Here is a 26,642-nt window from a genome sequence, read left to right on the forward strand (position 1 = left end):
CCACATAAACCTGCCCATCTGTTCCAGCCTTTGACAGAGGCCCTGCTCCACCAACACAAGTGCAGCTCATGGGTATATAGGAGAAGACCTTCTCTGTCATGGCAGCCAGGCTACTGAACTCCTGCCCTTGGGAGGCTCACCTGCCTCCCCATCCCCACTGGCATGTAGATACCAGGCAAAATGCCTTTGGAATAAATTCAAATTCAGAGTTGCCACGCCCTTCCTTTATTCTGCTTTATCTTTGCTTGTTGCTGTTTTTATTTTATTTTTTAGCTGTATGGTATTTTGTCGTCTTGAATTATTCATTATAGCTGCCTTCATAGGCAGGTCACTTTTTTTGTGGTGGAAAGGCAGGATATGTTCACTAAATAAATGTTTAAATGTGGAGATTCTTGTGATCAGCAGCAAATCTCTGGACCGGGGACAGAATCGTATTGTGAGTGCTACCCAATATGGTTTCCCCGTTTTGAGTGATATCCTCCTGGCCAACAATTATGGCATAGAGGTTGGGCATGCTATTGCAAGTCTCCACGTCCCATTTCACTTTCTTGGTGCCTGATAAATGGGGCTAAGAAATTGGCAATCACTGAGAAGATAAGTCCCTTCACTACAAATGCTATATGCACTAAAAAGGGTTGATTGATTATTTTACCTCTTGGTAGTCATGAAATACAGAAAGCAGGGGCAGATCAAAGAAAAGCTCACTCATGCCCTGTTTTAATCATTAGTGATGTCCATCTCCCACTTTGCAAACCTTTGCTCTTCTAGTTTAAGAATCTTATTTAAGGACAAAGTTTCTTGCTTAGGAAATACCTTAACCCTATTTGTCTCATCATACACTCAGCATATTTCAGGCCTATGTCATGCCAGACTCATACTGATATAGGAACATAAGAACATAATAAGTCCCATGCTGGATCAGACCAAGGGTCCATCTAGTCCAGCACTCTGTTCACACAGTGGCCAACCAGCAATCGGCCAGGGATAAACAACCAGGACATGGGGCAACAGCACCCTCCCGCCCATGTTCCCCAGCAATTGTTGCACACAGGCTGGTGCACACAGAAAGTGATTAAGAACCATACCTCTCTGATCACAAGGTCACTGAACAAGTCTATGATTACACGTGTGCCACAGGCTGCAATTAGCATTCCCAGGTGAAGTTTACATAGTCATGGGAAGATGTACAATGTAATACAGTCATAGGAAGGAAGCCTCAGTCATAGGAAGATGTACAATGTAATATAGGAGCTTCAGGCAGTATAACAGAAATTCAATATTAGGAGGGGATCTACACTAGTCAAGTTAGAACGTGTCTTACCGTTTTTAAGTGTGCGTTTGGTAGTATTTCACCACGTGACGTTCAGTTTGTGACGTTTTATTGTTGTCTGTTCTCCGGTTTTTATTTTGAACTTCTCTGAAATAAGTCCTTCTATTTGGTATGATGTGGCCGATTTCATTGTATTAAATGGGTTTCCTGTATTTCTTAATTAGCCAATCGCATTCCTGAGGGGCATGTTTATGTAATTTCCACGCCCAAAGTTGGAGCTGTTTTTTGTCTTTCAGGCCTCTTTTTTGCAGCCACTTTTAGTTTCACGTTTGGGAGGCTGCTGGCTGGATCGTTTGTAAGTGGAGGATTCTCGGAGAGAAGAGGAAGTGGGAGGGGAAATTGGCAGACGGGAAAAAGAACAAACGGATTTCTTTTCTTAGTGTGGCCAAAAGGAATGAATTCCCAGGGAAAGAGAAAACTAAGTAAACGTTTTAAAAACTGCTACGTTTTAAATCATTCAAAAACAAAACGTTCAATGACTGTAAAAACAGTGTTTCATATACCAGTGTAGATCCGCTCCAGGACAGAAAAAGAGTGTATGAGACAAAAGACAGAAGATTCCTCTGCCAATTCCACTGGTATGTTGTTTATTTTCCTTCTCACCCCACCTCTGCTCAAGGCAGTTAACAATAGTTTAAGAACAATGTAAGATAATGAAAAATGCATATACAAAATAAAGAAATTAAAATGATCTCATTGCTATTTAACTCTGCATCTGTTAAAAAGCCAGCCCAAACAAGTACGTTTTACAGTATTTTGGGAAGGTATACATCTAAATATTTTGGTACAGTTCTCACGGAGGAGATAAACCAGTGTCTGCACTGAACCACTTATTAGAAAGCACATATAGGGTTCACACAACAAAATGCTGTTTCATATAAAAATAAAACAAAAATCCCTGTATACAGGACAAGAAAGTTCAGGAAGAAGGATTATAACCTAATTTTCTGTGTGAGGATCAAACTATAAGAGATTCCACACAATTAGCATGGAATGGCTTTTTAAAAGTAAATGGATGCAGTCCCCGCGCCCCACTGGTTTGGATCATCCCCCATACCTGCTATTCGTATGGGAAGAAAAGCTGTGATTTGTGTCAGAGCTTTACCACCTCCATCAGAACTAGGCCTTTGACAGGCCTCTAGAGCAGCGGTGAACAACTTGTAGTCCTCCAGATATTTTGGCCTACAATTAATCATTCCTGAATCATTGGCTATGTTGGCTAGGGCTGGTTCGATTTGTAGGCCAAAACCTCTAGAAGGCCACAAGTTGCCTAGCCCTGATCTAGAGGAAACGAGCTTCTCAAGAATGCCTGTGTGTTGTTGATGCTCAAATTCAGAGTGGTCCAATGGGAAGGTATTGTGCAGCTTTTCATTGGAGGACTATGAGTGGAAGATGTCTTCATCTAGACCCCCATCAACTTCTGTGAATGAGGCAGGGCAATAGCGCCATAAAAGCTTCATCTGGAAGCACCTTCAGTGTAGTGATTACTCTACAGTCATGAAGGCCGTAGAACAGAATGTAGAACAGAAAGTGCACATTTTCCAAGTTTACCTAGTTATTGTTTCCATAGTATTTGAGGCTCAATAGTTGTTGTGCAGTAAGTGCTGAGCATAATGGTTCTGTGTCATTTGAAGCCAGTGCTCCAGCTCACAGATGGCATAATTCTATTCAGTACACAGTGTATTTCATATGTTCACTTGGATGCATGTGGCCTCCTGCCAATGTCACATAAAAATGGAGTACAGGAAGTATAAAATTAGATGGATGCAAACGCTGCATGAAACAGAGATGAAGAACACAGACCACAGCTAGACCTAAGGTTTATCCTGGGATCATCCAGGGTTCGCCCCTGCCTGAGCACTGGATCCCCTGTGTGTCACCTAGGCCACAGCTAGACCTAAGGTTTATCCTGGGATCATCCAGGGTTCGCCCCTGCCTGAGCACTGGATCCCCTGTGTGTCACCTAGGCCACAGCTAGACCTAAGGTTTATCCTGGGATCATCCAGGGTTCGCCCCTGCCTGAGCACTGGATCCCTGTGTGTCACCTAGATGAACAGGTTTGACCCCTGGACGATCCAGGGATAAACCTTAGGTCTAGCTATGGCCACAGAGGAATAGGAATCTTTTCTTGGGCCATATCTCTAGAAAAAGCTGAGCCAAATATCCTCAGGATAATTTCCCTACCACATTTCTGGGGAATGGGGGCAAAAGTGGAGTGGGGAGAGGAAAAATGTGAGGGAGAACTTCGGATGAGTTTTGGGGGTAGGAGCAATCAGAGACAATAGCGTAGTCAGAGGCTTCTTCTTTTTAAATTCTTCCCCCTTCCTTTCTTGCTTTAAACAGTTTCTGCAGCAGCTGCAGTTGTTTTTCAGATGTGTTGTGCAGTGAGATGGCCCCTGACAGAGGAGGATTGCTGCCAATGCAGGAAAACAACTACAAAAACTGTTAAACCAAGCTAGAAATGTACAAATGTTTACAAAGAAGAAGACGCTGCCTGTGCTAGTGTTTCTCTGACTGCTAAAATGCAGAGTTCTTCTACTTTTGCCAAAATCAATGACTCCAAGCAGTGGCTTTCATCCTATTCCTGCTTCCACCACCCCCCAATCAATTTCTTAACTATTATTTAAACATATACCCCACTTTTTTCCTAGGAGCTCATGGGACTTTATATATGGCTCATAGATAGTCTCACATCCAGGCAGTTTCAGGGCAAAAGCTGCTTAGCAGCTTCAACAGAAGTGTCCATTCCATGGACCTCATGCTTACGGCTGTGTCAGGCATTTGCGTGAGGCATTTTGAAATCACCAGAACAAACACCCCCTGCAGCATTCATTCCCCTGCCATTTTTTAAAACACTGTCTGTCTAGCCCTTTTTATTTTAGTCAGGCTTTAGTCCTAGCTTGTGTGCTTGTTGGTGCTGGACTGAATGTTCTTGTCTCCATTTTACGAAGCAGAAGTGGTAAGGTTATCCTACGGTAGTACTAATGCATTGCCACCCCTTCCTCACACCCAAAAAGGCAGCTCCCATTCATTTTGTGGGAGCGGAGTACTGTGCTACTAGTGATACATTTGTACTAGTCCTGAGTTTTGAGGTAAAGTCCATGGTTTTGTCATCTAAGAAGGTCCTACAAGGCAAGACTGATCCATTGTCTGGATACCTGGAGCAGTATCCAATACTGCTGCTGCACTTCTACGCTTTCCATTGTGCCAGTAGGACTCAGTGCTAGTGCAATGGGGAGTTAGCGCTTTCCTAAGGCAACCCTGGAAATACTCATTTCTGGATCAGGTCACATCACAGCCATCAGCCACCACCGGTTATAGTCCATAACTTCTAGAGGGCACCAGGTTGCCTTCCCATAGTCCAAATTCTGCTCCCTAAGATGCTAGGGGTTGAAATGAGTTGTGCAATACACAATGGGTTGATTCCAGATGTGGTTATGGTTAGAGCAGACCCATTTGTTTCAATGGGACAAGTCAGTCATGATTAACTTAAGACTCATTGATTTCAATGGGTCTACTCAAGCATGACTAAGTCTGGATCCAACCTAACCCTTTTTTTTGACCAGGCCATTATCCTGAAAGATTGGTAGCAACCTGCTGTTGTAAGCATGCAAAGGTCTTTGTGCATTTCTCAACAATACAACTGAACCACATTCTGTTTGCAGGTTCATCAGTTCTGCAACCTATAAATCTGCTATTTCAGTGATTACCTAACTTACAGAAGTGTCAAAGGGTGAACGAACTGCAGGCTGCTTAGCACTCAAACAGAAAAATAACTGAGTGCATACCATTTAGGCCATATCATGTTTATTATGGACAGCTGTCTATATTGAAATAAAGATGACAGCTAATATTGACTAAATCTACGGCTTACAATGATCCTTTGTGCACAGAATGAGTCTACTGACATATGTCGGTTATGAGTTGTAACATTGAAGTTTATGCTGATAAAAAGAACAGAGTTTAGTCATTGCTAAATTCAATGCAGAGCAATAATAATAATAATAATAATAATAATAATAATAATAATAATAATCCCTCCCATCAGTTTCATATCTCATTTTAGCTAGTGAGGTAGGCAGACTGTTATCCATACACACACACACACACACACACTGACATGTCGAACTATTTTTAGTTTCCTTTTTGATATGTTTAGAACAAGGCCTTAACTGTTACCATGCTGCCATGGAGACAGTATCCACGTGCATGGACGTGTTTACAATTGTTTAATGATTTTCAAGGGCAAAGGCAAGCAGCTTCATTGCTTTTAACACTGCTGGTTTTTTTTAATTATTATTATTATTATTATTCATGATAATTTTAGGATGCTTCTGTGCTTCGTATGGTCTTGTAATATTGGTGATTTGGGGACTTGTATGTGGGGTCTTTGTCTTTAGGTAACCAAGTGAAAGTCTGGGTGTCCAAAAAAGAATATTTTAAAAATGGATTTGGACACCCTGTTCCCCACCCAGCTTCCCAAATGCAAGTTATTAAACAGTATATTGGTTGCCAGAAAGCTCCCTGAAGGCCAATTTAGCAATTCATGAAGTCAACAGAGACCCATATGCTTATGCCATAAGGGTGCAGTTATTGGAACATCTAACTGTCCCCTTAGCAATAGTTTCATACATCCAGCACGTCATTCCAGAACTGTTTGTGTTGCTTAAGATACTGAGCCTGATTTAATTTTCAGGCACCAAGCCCTAAATTTAGATATCTTCATCCATATTTAGATACCTCCTGAACTACACAAGATGGGCCAGCTTCCCAGTTCCCCCTAGCAACCAACCTACTTCTTTCTCTTGCTATGCACAGCAGCAAAAAAAGAACATTATGTGTCTCTAGTGTTGCTATCCCAGTAGGGACCTTGGTTAACCCACTGCGTATTCACAAGCATTATACAATCCTCAGGGATATACTGGACATTCTTCATCTATCCCTATTACTTCCCACCCCACAATTTGTACTGCTTGCTCAAAAAGCTCAAAGGTGAAACAGAATCTTTATCAGTTCCAAAGGAAAAGGAAAATATAAAATGTATGTAATTTATTTAAAAGTAGTAGACTTTGGCCTTAGCTAGACCTAAGGTTTATCCCGGGATTGTCCCGGGGTCATCCCTGCCTGCTCCCGGGATATCCTGTGTGTCATTTACATGAACAGGGATGACCCCGGGACGGTCCCGGGTTAAACCTTAGGTCTAGCTAAGGCCTTTAAGAAGAATTTAATCAAATATTGATGTTTGGGCTTTAAATGTAAAAGACATTAGGTCTGAAATTCTAAAAACACTTACTATGGAGTAAGCCTCATTGAATGTAGTTGAGTTTACTTCTGAGTAATTATGCATAGAATTGAGCTCACACACACAAATTTATATATTGGACCAACTTCTACTAGAAAACAAAATGCAATTGTGTAAGTTACACAGAATGGGTTTCTCTAAGTGATTTGGTTTTTTAAAAAGTAAGAATTGGGAAATGTGAATGAGGTAATGCTTTGATTGTGGTCTTTCAAAACTTTTATATCTGCAATCTCATATGAAGAAATCATCCAGATACCAGACTTGGTCATAGTCCCATTGAAATCATGACTAGTTTCAAAGTCTGGATCCAAGCCAGTAAGTCCTTCTTTCTTTCCTTCTATATGTGACTCTCTGACAGGGAACAGAAGTATGTATAAGCAAACCAATTTAATTGTGTTTGGAAAAGCAGAGATGCAGAGAGACTTTCTATAGACTAGATTCCCTTTCTATAAACATTGGGATCCTGAAGCAGGGAAGGATATATTTATTTATTTACTGTACTTATAAACAAATCAATAACCAAAAATGTCTTTATATATATTCAAAGAATCCATTTGCATTTTGTTCTGCAAAAATAATAATTGTTTATATGATTTCTTAAATCCTTCCGCCTTGCTATGTTATTTTTAGAGATATATAGATATGCACAATCAGTAGTAGTCAATTAATAATAGGTGCAGGAGTGGTGTCTGGGACTTGCCCATGCAATGCTTTGTGGGTACAATACTCTATAGCCCATACAATATAATTTCATGTTTACATGATATTCATTTACTGCATTTTGTCATGTACACCTCTTTGTCCATTTCACCATTTCAGAACTCACAGAGTCAAATCCAGTTCCCAAATAAAATCCTGAGCGTTTTGCCACCTAACATAGATCCAGGTGGTAGATTGATGGAAAATTTGATCCAAATTCATTCTGATGACCTGTACACATATGAACTTGGTTCCTTTTTTCTATGCATATGGAGCTCCTGTGCATACTGAACCCTGGCATTAACTGTTCAATCCTTTCCAGAAAGCAAGTGTGGTGTAGCAGTTAGAGTGTTGGACTGGGACCTTGGAGATGCAGGTTCTAGACCCCACTTAGACATGAAGCTCACCAGTGACTTTGGGCCTGTCACTGACCCCCATCCTAACCTACCTGACAGGGTCGTTGTGAGGATAAATTGGAGAGGAGAAGGCTATGTAGGCTGCCTTGGGTTCCTTGTAAGAGTAAAAAAGGCAGGAAATAAATAAATAAATATCTACTCAGAAGAAATCCAAATTCAATAGGATTTACTCTCTGATAAGCAAGTATAGTATTGAGTTTACAGGTTCTAGAATGTCCTCAAAGCAACTGAGTTTGTGGTAGTAGTCCTTGAAAACATTTAATGGTATGGAATAGTGTTTGCATTTACTTGGTATGAACACTCCAATAAATCACTTAAAAAACTTTCAAAGCATTATGTTAACCTTGATTATTCATCTGTTTTGTTCCCAGTGGTTTGTACAGGATACCTGGAATTAACAAGGGGACACAAATTGCCTACAGCAATGAAGTGTGTTAGACATTCAAAGCATGTTGGCTTGATGTCTCATTTTAATTCTAAACCTATGTTCAAAGCCTACTTTCTTGAACAAGAAGCCTCTAACAAGTTTAGCACTTAACCTCACTACAAGACATTGATTACATGTTTATATATTCATCAATTCTATTGATTAAAATCAAATGCTGCCAGAAGCATGGATTATCCATAAGTGCTGTTACTCTTTATCTACAATCATTATTATGGGTTGGATCAAATGGTGTTGTTCTGCTGACTGAAGTAGTTTTGTCAATGGAACCAGGTGTGGGGCCATTTCCCCTCACCCTGCAGTCCCCTGCATACCCTCAGAATCGGTTCCTGAGTAGGGTGACCAGATACAAAAGAGGGCAGGGCTCCTGCAGCTTTTCCTGTTGTGATTAAGAGGGAATTTCAGCAGCTGCTGCATGCATACAAATAACACCTGCTGAAATCTCCTTTTATATACAGCTGTTAAAGATACAGGAGCCCTGTCCTTCTTTTCATAGGGTCACCCTATTCTAGTCCCCACTCCGCCATGGAAACTCACTGGGTGACTCTGGGCCGGTCACACACTCTCAGCCCAACCACCTCACAGGGTTGTTGTTGTGAGGATAAAAGAGGAGGAGGAAGATTATGTACGCCGCCTTGGGTTCCTTGGAGGTATAAAGGCGAGATATAAATGTACAAATAAATAAATAAATAAATAAATAACGAAAATAATTGAAATGCCAAACGATCAAAGACATGGAGGGACACAAACTATCCTGAGTTTCTGCCAGTCTCCTTCCCTCCCCTTCTGCAGTGCAAAAAGACCATGTGGCGAAATATGCAGGGTGGGAGAATGGGAAAGCAAAGATTGGCACCACCACTCTTCTCACCCTGCACTGGGTGATTGGAAGCCTCCCAGTTTGGGGGCTTCTGACCATTGAGGCATGCCTGATTGTCCACCATGGTCGCAAACTGGAGCAGATCTGTTCATACAGGAATAAAACAACTATTTGCTTTGTGGACTATTACAGGAGGTTACCAGAGATTGTATGGTTACAAATACAAGGGCAAGGGCTGGAGTCAATTTTACAAAGTCATTTGTAAGAAGACATGGAATATGCAGTGAAACTACATCTGACAACTACCCACAGCACAATTTGTAACATTTGTCAAAGAGTGGGGTTATTAAAAATGACAACACTCATGAGCCCGTAGTGCTCACAAATGGGTTATCAGAGACGTATGTACAGATTATGAAAAACATGATAGCAAAGCAAAACAGAGCAATTTTCTTAAGGTTGCTGAGTTGCAGAAGCACATCAATAGTAGGAGACTCATCTCCTGCCCAGCTGTTAATGTTAACAAACTGAAATCCAGTTTTCCAACTACAAGTAGACAACTCTTAGCAACTATCCAAGTGTGGAGGGAGATCAGGAGAAAACATAAATTTAAGGCTTGAGCAGAAACTATATTATGGCAGAGGTGCAAAATTGCTCAGAACTCTGAAGAAAGGATATTTTGTAATGGTTCAATAACAAGATGGATATTGGGAAGCCGCGGTAGTATCGGGTGCTGTAGAAACGCTACATTAATAATAGTGTTGATACAGAATGGAAGGGAATACATGTAAAATATAAGATAATTGAAATATGTGGGAAGAGAATAGTTACAGAGTACTATACACACATAGAGAGATTCCAATAAAAATTCTAAGTGCCACAACCTACATCAACTGATAAGTGTACCAGGGGGTGTCTTCATGGCACCAGGTCGGTGCTGTGTCCTTTGGAAACTCCACAGCTTGCCTCACCGGGGTGGTAATCCTGCAAGGAGGGAGCGTGGGGGTTCTTGGCAGCCATCTGAGGACTGGAGCCGCCCCTGCCCTCTTTCTGGTGGAAGGCAACCAATCGCAGGTCGCCTTCCACCAGGCACCCACCCGACCATGCCTCTGCTGTGACTCCGGAACGATACAAGGGGCTTTCTTGACGTTGTCTTGTGTGTCCTCTGCTCTGGAGAAAAAAGTCGGGGTAAGTTCCCAACTTTTTTTTTTCTCCACAGCTTTGGCAGAAAGACCTTGGGTGGGTGCATGATTGCAGCCATGTTGTATAATTGACGGCACGCTACCGCGCACCCACCCCGGGCTTTCCAAGAGTTTAGACAGGTCCTGGAATGAATTATGAGATACAACATATGTCAACAGAACTATGGATGAGGAAGATGTTCAAAGAAAAAAAAATCTGTGTCAAATGAAGAGCAAGCAGATAGGGTTGGTAATTAAAGCCAAAGACTTTGAATTGGGAGTTAAATTGTATTGTTCATGTTCAAATAAAAAAAATAAAAATAAGGAGTAGTCTATATAAAAACAGGGAGATGTAATATATAGAACAAGCCAAGGATGTATTTGCTTAGGCCTACCAGAAGGGGCAATATTTGACACTGTTGTAAAAAAAAAAAAAGTACTAGAAGGCTGAATAAGTATTGTTACTACAAAGAAAAGATGGCGTTAACCTGTTTGTGAGAGACTAGAGCTATAACCATCGCTTCGAAGGCTAAGGGAAGAGAACAATAGGAAGTCATGTAGAAAGCCTTGACCAATCACATCATAGCGATGTGAACCGCCCAGAGAGCTCCGGCTATTGGGCGGTATAGAAATGTAATAAAATAAATAAATAAATAAATAGCTCATAAGCAGCTAACTGGGTGTGCTGTAGGACACACCTGCTACTATTGCATGCATTGCTTGGCTTCATTTTGTAAAAGAACATATCCCCCCCCCTTTCTCTTGTACTCGAAGTATATATATACCTGCCTGTTTAGGTGACCAATCTAAACAGCTTGAGACCAGAGTAGTCAAGGGAACACTTCTCCTTCCATAATCCTGCCAGAGCGTTATCAGCACAGGGATGCTGAGGTGATGTGGGTAGTGCTGGGATTTAAGCTCTTTTTGGTAGTGGAATCCTGATTATGCAATGCTCCCCACCCTGACAGGATCACTCAAGTTTGTTATTTCAGCATTGGATGAAAACCGTTTTATTTGCTCATGTTTTTTAGATCTTGTGAGGTTTTTAGGTCTGATGGCTTTTCTTGGTTTATGCTGAGGCTGCTATGGTGCTACTGATTATGTACGGTTAACATATACCTATTATTAAAATTGTATGTGCTTGTATTGGCAAATTAAAGGCTAATAGAATGTTAGTGTTAATAGAATATTAGAGAATGAATGGAAGGTGGAAGGGTTTGTGTGTGAGAGGGTTCTGAGGTTTTAAAAAGGGTGAACTGACAGTTAACTGTTTGTGGTTGAACCGCTCGGCTTGACTCAGTGATTCCCGTGGCCGGAGAAGGGGGGTCTGACTCAGCCAGCCCAGACACCCCCCCCTTCACTGCCACTTTTTAACCCTTTGAAGTCTAGGTTCTCAAGGAAACACCACCACACTCCGGAGAGAGGGACCAAACACTTTTATTCTTCACACTAAACACTTCCGTAAGGGTCCATGTTTGGGGGAAAAACACGGACAAAGGAATGACACACTTAGGACAGCAGGGACTAATACCTTATCCTCTCCCCTTACATGCTCAAGCCTAATAGAATTCGCACTCACTCCCCACTTTTACCTCCCCCCAGCTGTAACTCTGGCAAGGTCCCTTGCCCAATTGTACCCAAACGTGGACTTAAAACAGAACAAACATATAACTCTGCGGCTCAACCCCTTGTTGCTCACTCCGACTTGACTTTACGTCACTCGAATTAGGACTCCTTCCCTCAGCGGCCGCGTGGAGTTTCCGCCATCCAGCCGGCCCGGCCTGTATGCTCTGACTCACCACACACACGCTGGACTCCTAACACTCACAGGGAAGAGACTGGACCCTTAGGTACCTAAGCCTTTTATCCCTTTCTGGGACCCCCTTGTCACCAGACCCACCCTGACCAATAGAAACCCCATAGCAACCCACACCTCTCCCGAAGGGAGGGGGGGAATGCTCCCAGATTTGCACAGCTGCAACTTGTTATTCTCCCCCCGGTACCAGCCCAGGGAAGCGTTATCACATGCCGGGCACTTCTCGCCCAGCGCGGCCTTGGCATTTCATTTGCTACTCCCTTTTCGGACACAAAGAAACCCCTCTCCCTCTCCCTAGGATGAAGCTAAAAATGTTCTCTTAAAGGAACCGTGGGCTCAGCCCATGACACTGTTCAGATAAGGGTTAAGGATTGAAGGATCACATATCTAGTGAGTGGGGAATAGGATTTAGAAGGGGTAAGGTAGGGAGGTATGCTAGGACCAAGTATTGATGGATTAATAATATTTAACTTTTTTGTGTTTAATAAATTTTAGTTGTTTTATTATAAATACAAAATCCCACGAGATGGTTTGTCTTACTGCACTACCAAGCAAACAAGCCTATTTCCTGTTACTTCTCTTGTATTGGGTAGAGGAAACCATATTGGGTGTCTTGTTGGACCCCACAGTAAAAGAGCTAAAGCTTTGTCGGTGAGGATAACTGACCGAAGTGGAGGCAGATGTCGTGAGGGTTTTCAAAGTTTCAACAGATGGAAGCTGGAAAAAGTGTCACCCAGGAGCAGGAATGGATCAATATTATTATTAAGATGTTTTTAACTTGGGTAGGTGCTCCAAATTTTTGTTTGTTTATTTTTACTAAAAGCAGTAGTTTTCGTAATATATATGTTTTCTACAGTCAAGGCTCTTGCTCCAAGACTGTTGTGTTCTGGCAGCATTCTGGCCTAATCTGGTACCAGACTCAGCACCAGGTTTGATGATCCCATGGGGCAATGTGTCCTCCAGGTCCTCCCTAAGTGTTTCCATGGTGGTCCCCCACAAGCGTTGGTAGAGACAGGCACCAGCAGGAGCAACGAACAGAGAGACCTCTGTAGCCACTTGGCTTCTTTCAGAGCCAAGAAAGGGGTGAAAATGTGTCAGCATTGCCTCCATACTTGGTAAGCTTGCCAGGAGGGCCCAGGGGGATTCTTGAGGGAGACTGACTCTCCAAAGTGCCTGGCAAGCTTTCCAGGTGCAGGGTAATAATCCTGCCTAGTCTGCAGCTGCAGTGACCACCATCTTCTTCTTTGCTCCAAACATCTTTAAGGCGCATTGGGGGGGGGGGATGGTGACTGTTGCTGTTGCCAGGCTTGGCACTTGGCCTTTCAGCGCTAGGCCCTGAAAATGCAACAATAAAAGTAACAACAATATAAATCCTGGCATCCAGCCTGATGGGTCCCACCATAGCAAGTGTTGGTGCCAGGACTACTGGTACTTTTTATAGTTCTACCTTAGAAGGAGCCAATGGGGGTTGTCTCAGTGCAGGGAATAATCCTGTTAAGCGTAGGAAACTCTCCAGACTGCAGTGCCTCGGGATGTGATGGTTCCTAGGTCTAACTCTGGCAGCTCCTGGCATCACTTTATGCATCTGATAAGTGGATTTTGGGCCAAGCTGTTATCCTATGGAGCAGCAAGGGCTAGTACTTCTCTGTCAAATAGGCAAGATGTGTGTGTGTGTGGAAGCTCCTAATATTTTTATATATAGCTCCTTATATATGGCTTGGCCACTTCCTATTGCCTGCCTATTACACAGACTAATGTTAGGCATCTCGATTTCCTAAGTATGAAGAGATCTGAGTCAGAAGCACATGCGGTCTATGATAGCATTACAGGTTAGGTCTCACTTTTTGCACCTGAGGTTTCGGCTTTTAGTCTGGGGTATTGTACTGTACTTTGTAGACAAGGTCATGATCTCTTTTCTGCATGTGAATTAAATGCCCAAGTGTACCAGCTTTTCTGTTACCAGGATTTATTTATTTTTACCTTTAAAATGTAGCAACTCAGAAAGGGAAGTTTTGTTTTACTCACGTGCTTTGGATAGTATCATGTGAGATTATATTTCAAACAACTACTCGGGCAGATATTGCATTATTAATTGGAGTAGGTAACTGAGCTTAAAGCAGGTGGCAAAGATACTTGCATAGTAAAGTTACTCTAGTGTTAGAATAGATGGACACCGGAAAATCTCTCTTCTTAAATTATGCCTACAAGAAAGTTGAGTTAACTTGTTTTAAGTATTTGGGGGTCCCCCCATTTGTTTGTTTGTTTATGACACAGGAGATTAGGTTACATATATTTGATTGATCTTTAGAACTTTACTGCTATCCATAAAGGAATAGTGGTAAATTCATCTGTGGAGTTTCCTTTTGCAATGGTAGTCGTTCAACAGACTTGTTCATTAGTAGAGATATAACAGGGCCTGTTCAGAACCTACTTTGCCCCTAGGAGTTTTACACAATGTAAGATCAAGTAAAAGCTTCCTGTCTGCAATGTTCCTTTAGTTCCTTCAATGCAGGATGAACTGAACAAATTGCCATGAGTGTGTTTTGCATAGAAAGAAGGATGATAGATTTTAATGTAAATAAACTATAAATAAAAGTATATATGGGATCTTCCAGACCTAGCAAGCAGGTTCTGCCTTGCAGAATCACGATAAGACTATTCCTGGAACATTTGCTACCATGGTGAAAACTGCAGGGGAGGGAGCATCTGAGCCGGAATCCCAGTGTCTACATTGGTGGGGGAGAACCCGGGGGCCAAATCCTGTGCTCCTGGGATCCCAATCTGGGCCTTCGAAGTTTCCCAGAAGACCACACACACACCTTTCCTCCAGCCACAGATCTTTGGGTGGTTTCCAGTTTTTTTGTGCAGTTTTCCTGACTCTGAAAGGATGAAATGCCTCTCCAAAGGCAGTAGGATCTTTAAACTACAACATGCTGGTAATGTTTGTATTTTGGGGTCCACCCCCTTTGCATTTTGGCTCCATCTCTGGAATGCAATCCAAGAGCTTCTCTGAAGTTAAATTTGGCCCTTGTCTAGGGAATCTGACACAAAGTCAGATTCCCAAAGTCCTAAGTATACTCAAAGTCAGATTCCCAAAGTCCTAAGTATACTCAAAGTCAGATTCACAAAGTCCTAAGTATACTCGCTCAATTGAAAGCAACGGAACTTATACACACATTTAACATGTGGTCATTAGGTTGCCATCATGAGCACATTCTCAGAAGAAAGTTCCAAATAAGTGTTCTTAGGGTTAGGATATAACGATGCTCATGTTTATGACCAAACATTTAAAGTTTAGTAGAGGCAAAGTTTACTGAGGAAAAGACCCACATAGCCACCTGACGTGTTGCTCTCACCAGCAAAATCTGCCCTACAGAAGGGAACGATCTGAAATGTGTCAACAGCTTAATTGTTCTTTTTTCAAATAAATAGATTCTTTCAGGGAACTGGTTGTTCTGAAATAGAGCTAACACAACCACAATACAAAGGAGATACTCTTTTTTGAAACTAGAGTAACTTTGTCAGAGTTTGTCATGTTCAGGGCATGTGATCTTTTCCTTTCGTTTATGGCTACAAATCTCAAGATCTTAAGTACCACTGCATTTCTCTACATTTTTTCAGGTGCCCTTAAGGTGTATTTCCTAGTGAAACATTTTGCACACAATTCCAAATTAATTTCCATAAAACTCTCTTGTAAAAATACAGGAAAGCCTATAATCAACTGTATGCTAGTAATCATCGTTTTCATCCTTCCCTTGCTAAGGTTTTAGGCCCTCTGCCCTTCCTTCACACTCTATCATGTTGTGTGAGTAACACATTCAAGGGTGGTTCTGAGTCAAGGTGTTTTAGGCCTTCACTGTTTATCTGAGCTTCCAGACGCAAAATGGCTACAAAGTCTCTCACTACTTCTTTTGACTGAGAAGGTGCTTTCTCATTCTGGTTCTGTATGCCCAGTCTTAGGCCATGGCTAGACCAGGCTTATATCCCGGGATCATCCCTGTACATCCAAATGACACATGGGGGATCCCGGGACCAGGCAGGGACGACCCCTCCATTTGCCTGGGATAATCCTTAGGTCTAGCTAAAGCCTCTGTCACATAAGTCAATATATATCTGGTCACAGGTGGGATGACCAGCAGGAGGGAATCTACACGTCGTACTGAGGGCGCTTGCATACGCCCCCAGTACGGCCCCAAAACGATGGTGTAGATTCTGCCTACCTGCAGCCCAGAAGAGACGGAGGAGGAGGCGGCTGGGGAATCCGGCCGCGTCCTTGCCTCCGCAGCCGCCTCCCCGCTGGCCTCCTGCTGCCGGGGTAAGAGTGACCTGGGTCGGAGAGCTTGGCGGAAGCGGAAGCCGAGCTCTCCGACCCGGGTCACTCTTACCCCGGCAGCAGGAGGCCGGCGGGGAGGCGGGTGGCAGCAAGAACGCGGCCAGATTCCCTAGCCTCCTCCTCCTCCGTCTCTTCTGGGCTGCAGGTAGGCAGAATCTACACCATCGTTTTGGGGGCATATTGGGGGCGCATGCAAGCGCCCTCAGTACGACGTGTAGATTCCCTCCAGATGAAAACGACGACTGGGCTTCTGTGACCTTAACTTTAGGGAACTATAAAATGCAAAAAGCTGCATCTGCTGCTATTGCATCTTCTACAGAGGTTGGAAGATGCATTATTGCCCCCCCAGATGTTTTGGCCTACAACTCCCATCATCCCTTACCGTTGGCTAGGCTGGCTAATGCTGTGTGTTGAGGAGTAAAAACAACAACACTGGAGTGCTAGAAGTTGCCCAGTTTTCTACATAATTATTAAAGATATAGGAATCCTCTTCCTCCTTTGTGCCTGGTTGTGCTACTGGCATATGGTTTCAAATCTATTTTCTATGGGAAAGGGCTTTCCCATCCCTAGTGAACAGAATTTACTTCAAAATGTGGTAAGCCAATCCTGCTGTGTTTGGGGGCCTTCCTGCTTCTTCTACTGAGTGCAGCTGTGGAACCCTGCCCCAAATTCCTGCCATGATGGCACCACTATTGATATGAGGGTAAAAAACTGCTATGTTTTTGAGGTGTTTAAGGCACAATCCTATGCATGTTTAGACAGAAAAAAAGTCTCCACATGGCTGGCTGGGGAATACTTGGAGTTGAAGGAGTTTTTCTATCTAAACGTGCATGGGATTGTGCCTTTAGTGTCTTTCTGGATAGATATTGTCGAAGTGTAGGATCCTATTATTCTTTTGATATTTTGTCACTTACTGTGACTTTTAAAACATTAACAAGGAACACATTTTGTACCAGAACAGCTTTCTAATTTTTCTTTGATGTGACACTGTTGCCTGTGTTGCTATGGGATTTTTCAACGTGTGCAAGAATGTAATTGGCTCAGTTTGTGTGTGTGTGTGCGTGTGCGCACCTGCGCTGTCCTGGTGCTTACAGCAATGTTACCAGGGTGAATCATATAAGAATTCCAGGTTGATTGGTGGGAACTCACCAAAAGGATACCAAGTGAATGGTGTTCCAGAAAGAAGAGAATAGCAATAGCCAAAAAGGAAATTTCAAGGGCTTCGTGACAAAATATTTTAAACCTACAAAATAATGTCTAGTAAGGTATGCTTTCAAAATCATGTAGCACGGAAACGTTTACACAGGGTGACCATGTGGTTAGTTGTAGATTGTGCTACTGAATTCTGTAAGTTGATTATGTCTCGTGTAAAATATTAACTTCGTCTGTCCTGAAGCTACAGCAAATCAATTTCAATGGGTTCTCCTGCCCAAGTGGATTTATCGGGGCGCAATCCTATGAGGATAGTGGGCAGCCTCCAAACCTGGAGGCTGTTGGTATCCGGTGCAGAGTGCTGGAGCATGGAGGTGATCTTTGCTTCTGCTCTCCATCCATGCTGCATTTTTTTTCTAGATGGGTGATTTCATTCATCTAGCACTGGTGCTTTGGAGGGGGAGGGAAGGAGGCTGGGTGTCATATGACCACAGCCCCAGTTCCTCCCCTTCCCACCCCTGGGAATGCCCCCTTTTCCCATTCTATGGAGACATAGCAGAACTGCGCTGGCTATGAGGGAGGGAGGAGGAGGAGGAGGAGGAGGAGGAGGGAGATCCGAAACAATCCCATACAATCGCCAGTGTGATGTAGTGGCTAAAGTGTCGGACTGGGAGTTGGGAGATCTGGGTTCTAGTCCCCACTCAGCCATGGAAACCCCCTGGGTGACTTTGGTCCAATCACATAGCTTCATCACACCAGGATTAAACTGTGCAATCACTGCGAATTGCGTGCAAAGGACTCCCAAGTTTTCCAGCTTATAATCTGCTTTGACCGTGAAGCGCTCCCATGCATCCTGCTTTAATTGTGCTTTAAAGCCAACCCGACCTATTTTGCGACCTGTTTAGGAGCGAATCATTTGTTGTTTTCCGAGCAGCCACCTGGGGCCCAGGAGGAGGATTTTATATGTTTAAAGTACAAATTAAACAGATGCTTACGTCTGCATAAGTATTAAAGATAAAGACATCAAAATTGGCACAGTAATAGATATTAAGGAGGTCTTTAAGCATACCAAATTTGAAACAGATTGGGTCATCCGTTGATTTTTAATGATTTTTTTTTACATTTCCCCCCTTAAACCCTTTTCCTGGTATGCAAAGGATCTTAGGAGCGCTGCCGCCCAGGGTGTGATTTAGCTAACAACAACAACAACAACAACAACAGCTTTATGCTACAGGGGATAATTCGAGGGAAACAGGTACGTGGGATGAAGCCTACAGACTCTCAGCCCAGCCTACCTCACAAGGTTGTTGTTGTGAGGATAACATGGAGGGGGAGGAGGATTCCTTAAGGTTCCTTAAGAGGAAAAAAAGGTGGGATATAAATGTAATAAAAATCATCATTATCATCATCATCATCATCATCATCACTACCCAGATGCTGTCTGGGGACATGGGATTGCTACCTAAGAGAAGGAAAACCTTTATCTCCTCATGGTTCATAATTTTATATTAATATGAGTTGTAGGACTTCTTTCTGTCTAAACATTTATTTATTTATTACATTTTTATACCGCCCGATAGCCGAAGCTCTGTGGGTGGTTCAGGCTGCTGACTGTCCTCATAGGATTGGCCCTAAACCTCTAGCAGGCTACTTCCTTGTGTGTTCTTTCACTTTTCCTCTTAAAGTTGATTCTTTTGGTTGCACTTTCTGCTCTGTTGAGATGGGGGTAGGGGAGCCCAAAACTTTACACGGTTGATTTTATGTATTTATTAACTTCCTTAGCTATTTTTCTTTAAAAAATAAATAAAAAGAAGACTCAAGGAAACTTAAAATAAAATTCCAAATGTAGCTGCTAGTACTGGATACATGCCATTTTATTTCAGCCCCTTTCCTAATAATTTATTTATTTATTACATTTATATACCACCCCACAGTCGAAGCTCTCTGGGTGGTTTACAACAGTTAAAAATGGTAAACATTAAAAAGTATACAAAATTTAAAAACCATCAAAATTTAAAATTTAAAAACCATCGAAACCATAAAAACAACAGTATAAATGTATAAATAACAGTATAAATAACCAAGGAAATGTTTCACTGAATCTTTATCTCCTAACAGGCGGATTCCTGCCAGCCCTTCTCCCAGATACTCTATTCCACCTCCCCTCACAACTTGGTTTTCCATTTCTCTTTTCCAGTTGGCACTCAGACTTCCATACTTACTGAGCAGACTCAGTCCAATTTGGGTTGTGTGGTTTGTTCTATATTTATTTATTTATTTATTTTATTGACAATGTTTATATACTGCTCCCCATGCAAGAATGTCGGAATAGTGAACAAATAGAATAAAAGAATAAAAAACACATTAAAATACATTTTTAAAAGAAACCAGATGCAATTAAAACCGTGGCTGGTCAGCTTCCCAGAATAACAACGTTTTCGGGAGGTGACAGAAAGAAGAATCATAGAATAGCAGAGTTGGAAGGGGCCCACACGGCCATCGAGTCCAACCCCCTGCTCAATGCAGGAATCCACCCTAAAGCATCCCTGACAGATGGTTGTCCAGCTGCCTCTTGAAGGCCTCTAGTGTGGGAGAGCCCACAACCTCACCAGGTAACTGATTCCATTGTCATACTGCTCTAACAGTCAGGAAGTTTTTCCTGATGTCCAGCTGGAATCTGGCTTCCTTTAACTTGAGCCTGTTATTCCGTGTCCTGCACTCTGGGAGGATCGAGAAGAGATCCTGGCCCTCCTCTGTGTGACAGCCTTTTAAGTACTTGAAGAGTGCTATCATGTCTCCCCTCAATCTTCTCTTCTCCAGGCTAAACATGCCCAGTTCTTTCAGTCTCTCTTCATAGGGCTTTGTTTCCAGACCCCTGATCATCCTGGTTGCCCTCCTCTGAAAACGCTCCAGCTTGTCTGTGTCCTTCTTGAATTGTGGAGCCCAGAACTGGACGCAATACTCTAGATGAGGCCTAACCAGGGCCGAATAGAGAGGAACCAGTACCTCACGTGATTTGGAAGCTATACTTCTATTAATGCAGCCCAAAATAGCATTTGCCTTTCTTGCAGCCATATCGCACTGTTGGCTCATATTCAGCTTGCAGTCTACAACAATTCCAAGATCCTTCTCGTTTGTAGTATTGCTGAGCCAAGTATCCCCCATCTTGTAACTTTGCATTTGGTTTCTATTTCCTAAATGTAGAACTTGGCATTTATCCCTATTAAATTTCATTCTGTTGTTTTCAGCCCAGCACTCCAGCCTATCAAGATCACTTTGAAGTTTGTTTCTGTCTTCCAGGGTATTAGCTATCCCACCCAATTTTGTGTCATTTGCAAATTTGATAAGCGTTCCCTGCACCTCCTCGTCCAAATCATTAATAAAAATGTTGAAGAGCACTGGGCCCAGGACTGAGCCCTGCGGCACCCCACTCGTTGCCTCTCCCCAGTTTGAGAAGGTTCCATTGATAAGTATTCTTTGAGTCCGATTCTGTAGCCAACTGTGAATCCACCTAATAGTTGTTCCATCTAGCCCACTTTTAGCTAGTTTGTTAATCAGAATATCATGGGACACTTTATCAAAAGCTTTGCTGAAGTCAAGATACATGACGTCCACAGCATTCCCACGGTCAACAAGGGAGGTTACCTTATCAAAAAATGAGATCAAATTTGTCTGACAGGACTTGTTCTTGACAAATCCATGTTGGCTTCTAGTGATCACCGCATTGATTTGAAGGTGTTTACAGATTGACTTCTTTATAATCTGCTCCAGAATTTTCCCAGGGATGGATGTCAGACTGACTGGTCTGTAGTTCCCAGGTTCCTCCTTTTTGCCCTTTTTGAAGATAGGGACAACGTTAGCCCTCCTCCAGTCATCCAGCACCTCACCCGTCTTCCATGATTTTGTAAAGATAATAGACAAAGGTTCTGAGAATTCTTCTGCTAGCTCCTTCGTTGCTCTGGGGTGAACTTACTTCAGTCAGCTAAAACTAGGCTGACATCAGTTTCCCAGAGGACCTTTTCTTCTGTCGCCCCCAGATTGTGGAATGGCCTGCCGGAGGAGATTCGTAAAATTAACTCTCTGTGTGATTTTAAGGCAGATTTGAAGACTAGCCTTTTCCGGCAGGCCTATCCAGATCAATGTAAAATCAAGAATTTTTAAGATGTATTGATTCCTGTTCTAATGTTGTTCCCCGCCTCGATCCAAAGGGAGAGGCGGGTAAGAAATAATAATAATAATAATAATAATAATAATAATAATAATAATAATAATAATAAATTCCCATACAAAGCGAGTGTTATAAATGAGCAGTCAGCAGCTCTAACAAGCTCTCGGTAGCAGCTGACTGGTCATGTATAACGCTTGCTTTGGATGGGAATTGCCTTTCTTGTTCTGTACTCCTGAGTTGCAGAAACAGCCTGTCTATTAATAGCTTGGTGGACAAAACAGAGCCCTGCATGATTCTACAGGTGGGTTAAATTCTCTCAAGGTGCTTGTGGAGGAGGCGTCATTCATCTGTATGGGAAACTGATGGGAATGTATGGTAATTGCTGCTTAAAATAAGCGCTAGAGATCGAGCCATTTCACTTTCCCTGCCACCTTGCTTTCTCCTGCATTCACTTCATGCCACACTAAAATCTGCATTTCAGATGCAAGTCCTCCCACGCATCTTCCAAAGATTTCCCTTCTATGATGTTGAATTTTAAAGTTCTCCCTGCATCAATTAAGGGCCAGGCAGGTCTGTCACCTTAATGTGTGTTGCGGATGGGGGAGAGGAAGAGAAATGTTCTAATTAATCAAGCCATAAAAGCTAGGCTGAATTCCTAATGTAATCCATCCCCAACTATTCCAGGGAATCTAATTTTTGAAAGAGTGTATAACTTTCACTTTAGAATAGTGACAGTGGATGGAACCATATTGTGTGGTTCCATGTTTTAGGGGGCTTTGGGCATGTTGACCTCAGCGGGCAGCTCTTCCTTGCCAGTCACACACACACACACACACACACATACCAAATTTACCTGCCCCCTTTCTCGGGCCCAATCCACATGGCCACCTAGAAAGAGAAGGGACCAGAGGCTGCTACTCCTTCCCCTCGCTCCTGTCATCACTTGATCATTCGGAGAGGGCAGGTAATCAGGCAGCCACAGCAAAGATGAGAAGGAGGAGGGCCAGAGGGCCAAGTGGCTGGCAGTGAGCCCTCTGCTAGGGTCTTGGGAGGATAACACTGTCGAAAAAAGAATAATCAATCAAAATCTGTCAACCAATCAAATCAGCTGGATGAGCTTGAAGCCGATTTTTCGCCCACAATTTCTACATATATTTGCTAGTGGAAAAGGAGTTACCAGTGACATTTCATGCCAATTAAATATATATTTATATATTTATATTTATTTATTTGTTACATTTATATACCACCCCATAGCTGAAGCTCTATATAGAAGTCAAATGATCAGCGGCTACTATGGACTTGAACAGGAAACTGTTTTTGGCATAGAAAAAGCTAGAGATACATTATATGCAGCCACTAAAGTGTAAACCGAACATTTGAGAAACTGCAGGAAAAGTCTGAGATTAAAGATCCTCTAAATTCCTCGAAGCTATGTTTGAGAATTAAAACACACACACACACGCACAAATTAAAAATGCACGATCTTTGTAGCTCATGGAATCCATGATGGTTTTCAAATGGAAGGGACACACCAATAGTGACACGGTCCAAATATGTGAGCGCAATGAACTTGCCATTGGCATTTGATATAATGTTCCTTGTAGTTCCTCTACAAAATGAATATTTTTGTATTTTCTATGCCAGAGAGCTAATAAATGGTATGATGGTCTATGGGTAAATCTATACACATTTTAACTGTTATGTCTTCCTCTAAAGCATCCTTGGATGAAGACGCCCATTTTCAAAGAAAACCTTCTCCAGGATTCTCTAGGGGAGAGTAAATGGCTATTAAAACAGTTTGACCCCATTTAGGCAACCATATCTCAGCCTTTTGCCCATGCATTTAACCACTTCCTACCCTCCTTTCTAGAGTGCAGCAGTCAAAACCAGAACTCTCCAATTAGACAAAGTTTCTAGGGTACAGCAATCACAAGATTCAGTTCAAATCCCAATTAAGTGATGTGGAAAACAGTCATATTTGCCTTGGACTGACTCAGAGGCAGGTCACTATGATTCAGGTCTGAATCCAAATCTCAATTCAGAAATCCAAATCTCTGTACATCCCATATTCTATAATTGGAAATCAACAGATGGATATAACTACTTTGGTCTTAATATGTATTTGATTAGATTGGTAGGCTCTTATGGAGCCCACATTATGCCTGCCACATTTTAGACAAATAGGTGAAGGTGTTTTCCCCCCGGTTATGTACCTTTAAATTTTGATTGATTGATTTTTTTTTTAAAAAAGGAACTGCCAAATGTTTTTTAAAACATTATTTCTTTGCAGAATTAGATGAAATTTGCAGGGATAGCTAGGGTCTCTACTTCCCTTGCTCGGCTTCGTCCATTTTCTTCGGCTGCCCCCTACGCCTGGAACGCTCTTCCAGAACATTTGAGAACTACAAGTTCAATCGCAGCTTTTAAAGCTCAGCTAAAAACTTTTCTTTTTCCTAAAGCTTTTAAAACTTGATTTTGTTCTGACTTTTATACTGCCTGTTTGGTGCATTCACTTCCCCTCCTTATTGTTTTATTATGATTTTATTAGAATGTAAGCCTATGCGGCAGGGTCTTGTTATTTATTGTTTTACTCTGTACAGCACCATGTACATTGATGGTGCTAAATAAATAAATAAATAAATAAATAAATAAATAAATAAATAATAGATCGAGCTTGTCAAGTTTCAGATGAATAGGTGCAGGGAACTTTGTGCAAGAGCAGCATTTACAATTTTGGGGTTTCAAAAAAGGATGCCCTCATATTGTGTGTGTGTGTGTGTGTGTGTGTGTGTGTGTAGATTTTAGTATAAATGATTTACAGCACAGAGGTGGCCTTAGTGAAGAAACCTGAAAAATTTCATAGGAATAAATGCAGCATTTTTTACGGGGAAGGGGAATGTTCAGTTTGGGGGTGGAATTGATTCACTTCCTTTTATCCCCCTCCATGTTTGTTTGTTTTTTGGTGTGAAAATGGTCTATGGCATAGGTGTCCCAAGGTAAGAAACATGCACAGCTTCAGAAGGATAGCTGCAGGGGCTCGGGAATTAGGATGAATGAAAAGCATCCTAACTCCCCAGCTATTTTTTTTGCTGAATTGGCACCAAAGTCACAGAAAGTGCAATAGAACAGAGGTGGATGATGGATCTGGAGTATATGGTGGCAGAGGCAGAAGTATTTTCCAAGCAAGCACCCAATGCTATGTCCTCCCAAGTCCCACATACTCCACCAAAACTTTTTTTGAACTTCTTGTTCCTGGGAGAGAGAACTAGTAGAGCGCACTAGAGACTGGCTGAGTCCTGCAATATATTACTTCATCATCCCTCCCCTTGCCCCGCCCCACCCCGCCCCGCCCCAAGCACAGGGATTGGAGAGCCCTCGTAAAACCATTAGAAAATAGAGCTACCCATCACAAGACTCCACCCCCTCTTCTTTGTATCTTCAGAAATGTTTCAATTCAGATATGGCCCGCTTCAGAGGAACCCTGGTTTGATTTGGACATCTCCTGAATCTGCCTGAATCAACCTGGAATCAACCTGAACCCCTAATAGTTTCCTGTTTCATTCAAACCAGGAAACTATGGTTACCAGCTTTGGAACCATGGTTTTCCAGTTTGGACGAAATGGGAAATTGTTGTTAATTGGAGACTTCCGGGTTTGACAGCTGCACACCACAAAGGAGGAAAGAAGGAAGGGATTCAATGTGCAGGCAAACGGCTCATGGCTATCTCGGCTTATCAAATTGAGGTATGATCATACGAACCAGGCCTTTGAAGCATAGATAACATGTCATTGCACTTTTTGGGTATTTTTGCACATTACTGCCTCTGCTGAGATATTAATTGCACTCTGCACTTTGCTACTTTGACCAAAGTTTCATTCAAACTGTTCTGTGATATTTTTCAACTTACTCAGCTTTCTCATGTGCCAAGGAACTTGGTTCTGCCTTCGACCACTAGTTGCTCTCTTGCAACTATGATTCTATGATCAACTTTTCTATTTAAATGTTAAGAAGATGTAAGACAGGACTGCTACGTAAGACATGGAAGAACAAATCACTGGGTGTTTTCTCTCTCTCTTTCTCTGCGTGGAAGTTGATGATACTGAGCTGTGAAGACACTATTCGTTTAACCATCTGAGAAACCGAAGTGCAAATTTCTCAGATTGCTTAGTCATCCATAATTGCTTATGCAGAATATGGGGTGTATGTTTTGAGTGAGTCATCCATGGGTACTGTTGAAATTCTACAGAAAGCAGCATGGGTTCTAATAGGCTTGGATGGTTTCCCCTCTAACTAAATTAATCTGGCACCTAGTAGGAGCTGGCAGCTCTTAAATAATTACATTATCTTTTAAAAGATGAGATGCAGCCGTGAAAATAGATGACTGTTAAGTGTTAAAAGGTCAGCAAATGCTTGCTCTGGCTCCTTTTTTGCCTGATTAATGGGTTTGTCATTTGTGTCTCACATTCTGAAACTTAATCACAGGTGAGCCCTGAGGAGTGGGGTAGAATAATTCCTGTTCCTAACCCTCTGAATCAAAATGTATAGTGGGTTGTACATGAGAAACTGCAGCAAAACAATATTTATCATATGGTTATAGTTAGGGTGACCCTATGAAAAGGAGGACAGGGCTCCTGTTTCTTTAACAGTTGCATAGAACAGGGAATTTCAGCAGGTGTCATTTGTATATATGGAGAACCTGGTGAAATTCCCTCTTCATCATTAAAGCTGCAGGAGCCCTTCCCTCTTTTGTATCTAATCACTATACAGAAGCCATAGGCGGGGGTGTGGAAACGCACAACTTCATGACATCATAACACTGTTTCTCTCTCTCTCTTTCCAACTTAACTATACATTAGATAGAGTGGAGGAGAATGTAACATGGAGATGCTGATTTTGACGGAAGCCCTTTGTCTTCCATAACTTTTAATTCCACCCAATGATTTAAAGCCCAACTCATTGGATGACCTTCAGCAAGTTATT

This window comes from Elgaria multicarinata, chromosome 2, assembly GCF_023053635.1.
Source record: "Elgaria multicarinata webbii isolate HBS135686 ecotype San Diego chromosome 2, rElgMul1.1.pri, whole genome shotgun sequence".
In the NCBI taxonomy this organism is placed as follows: domain Eukaryota; kingdom Metazoa; phylum Chordata; class Lepidosauria; order Squamata; family Anguidae; genus Elgaria; species Elgaria multicarinata.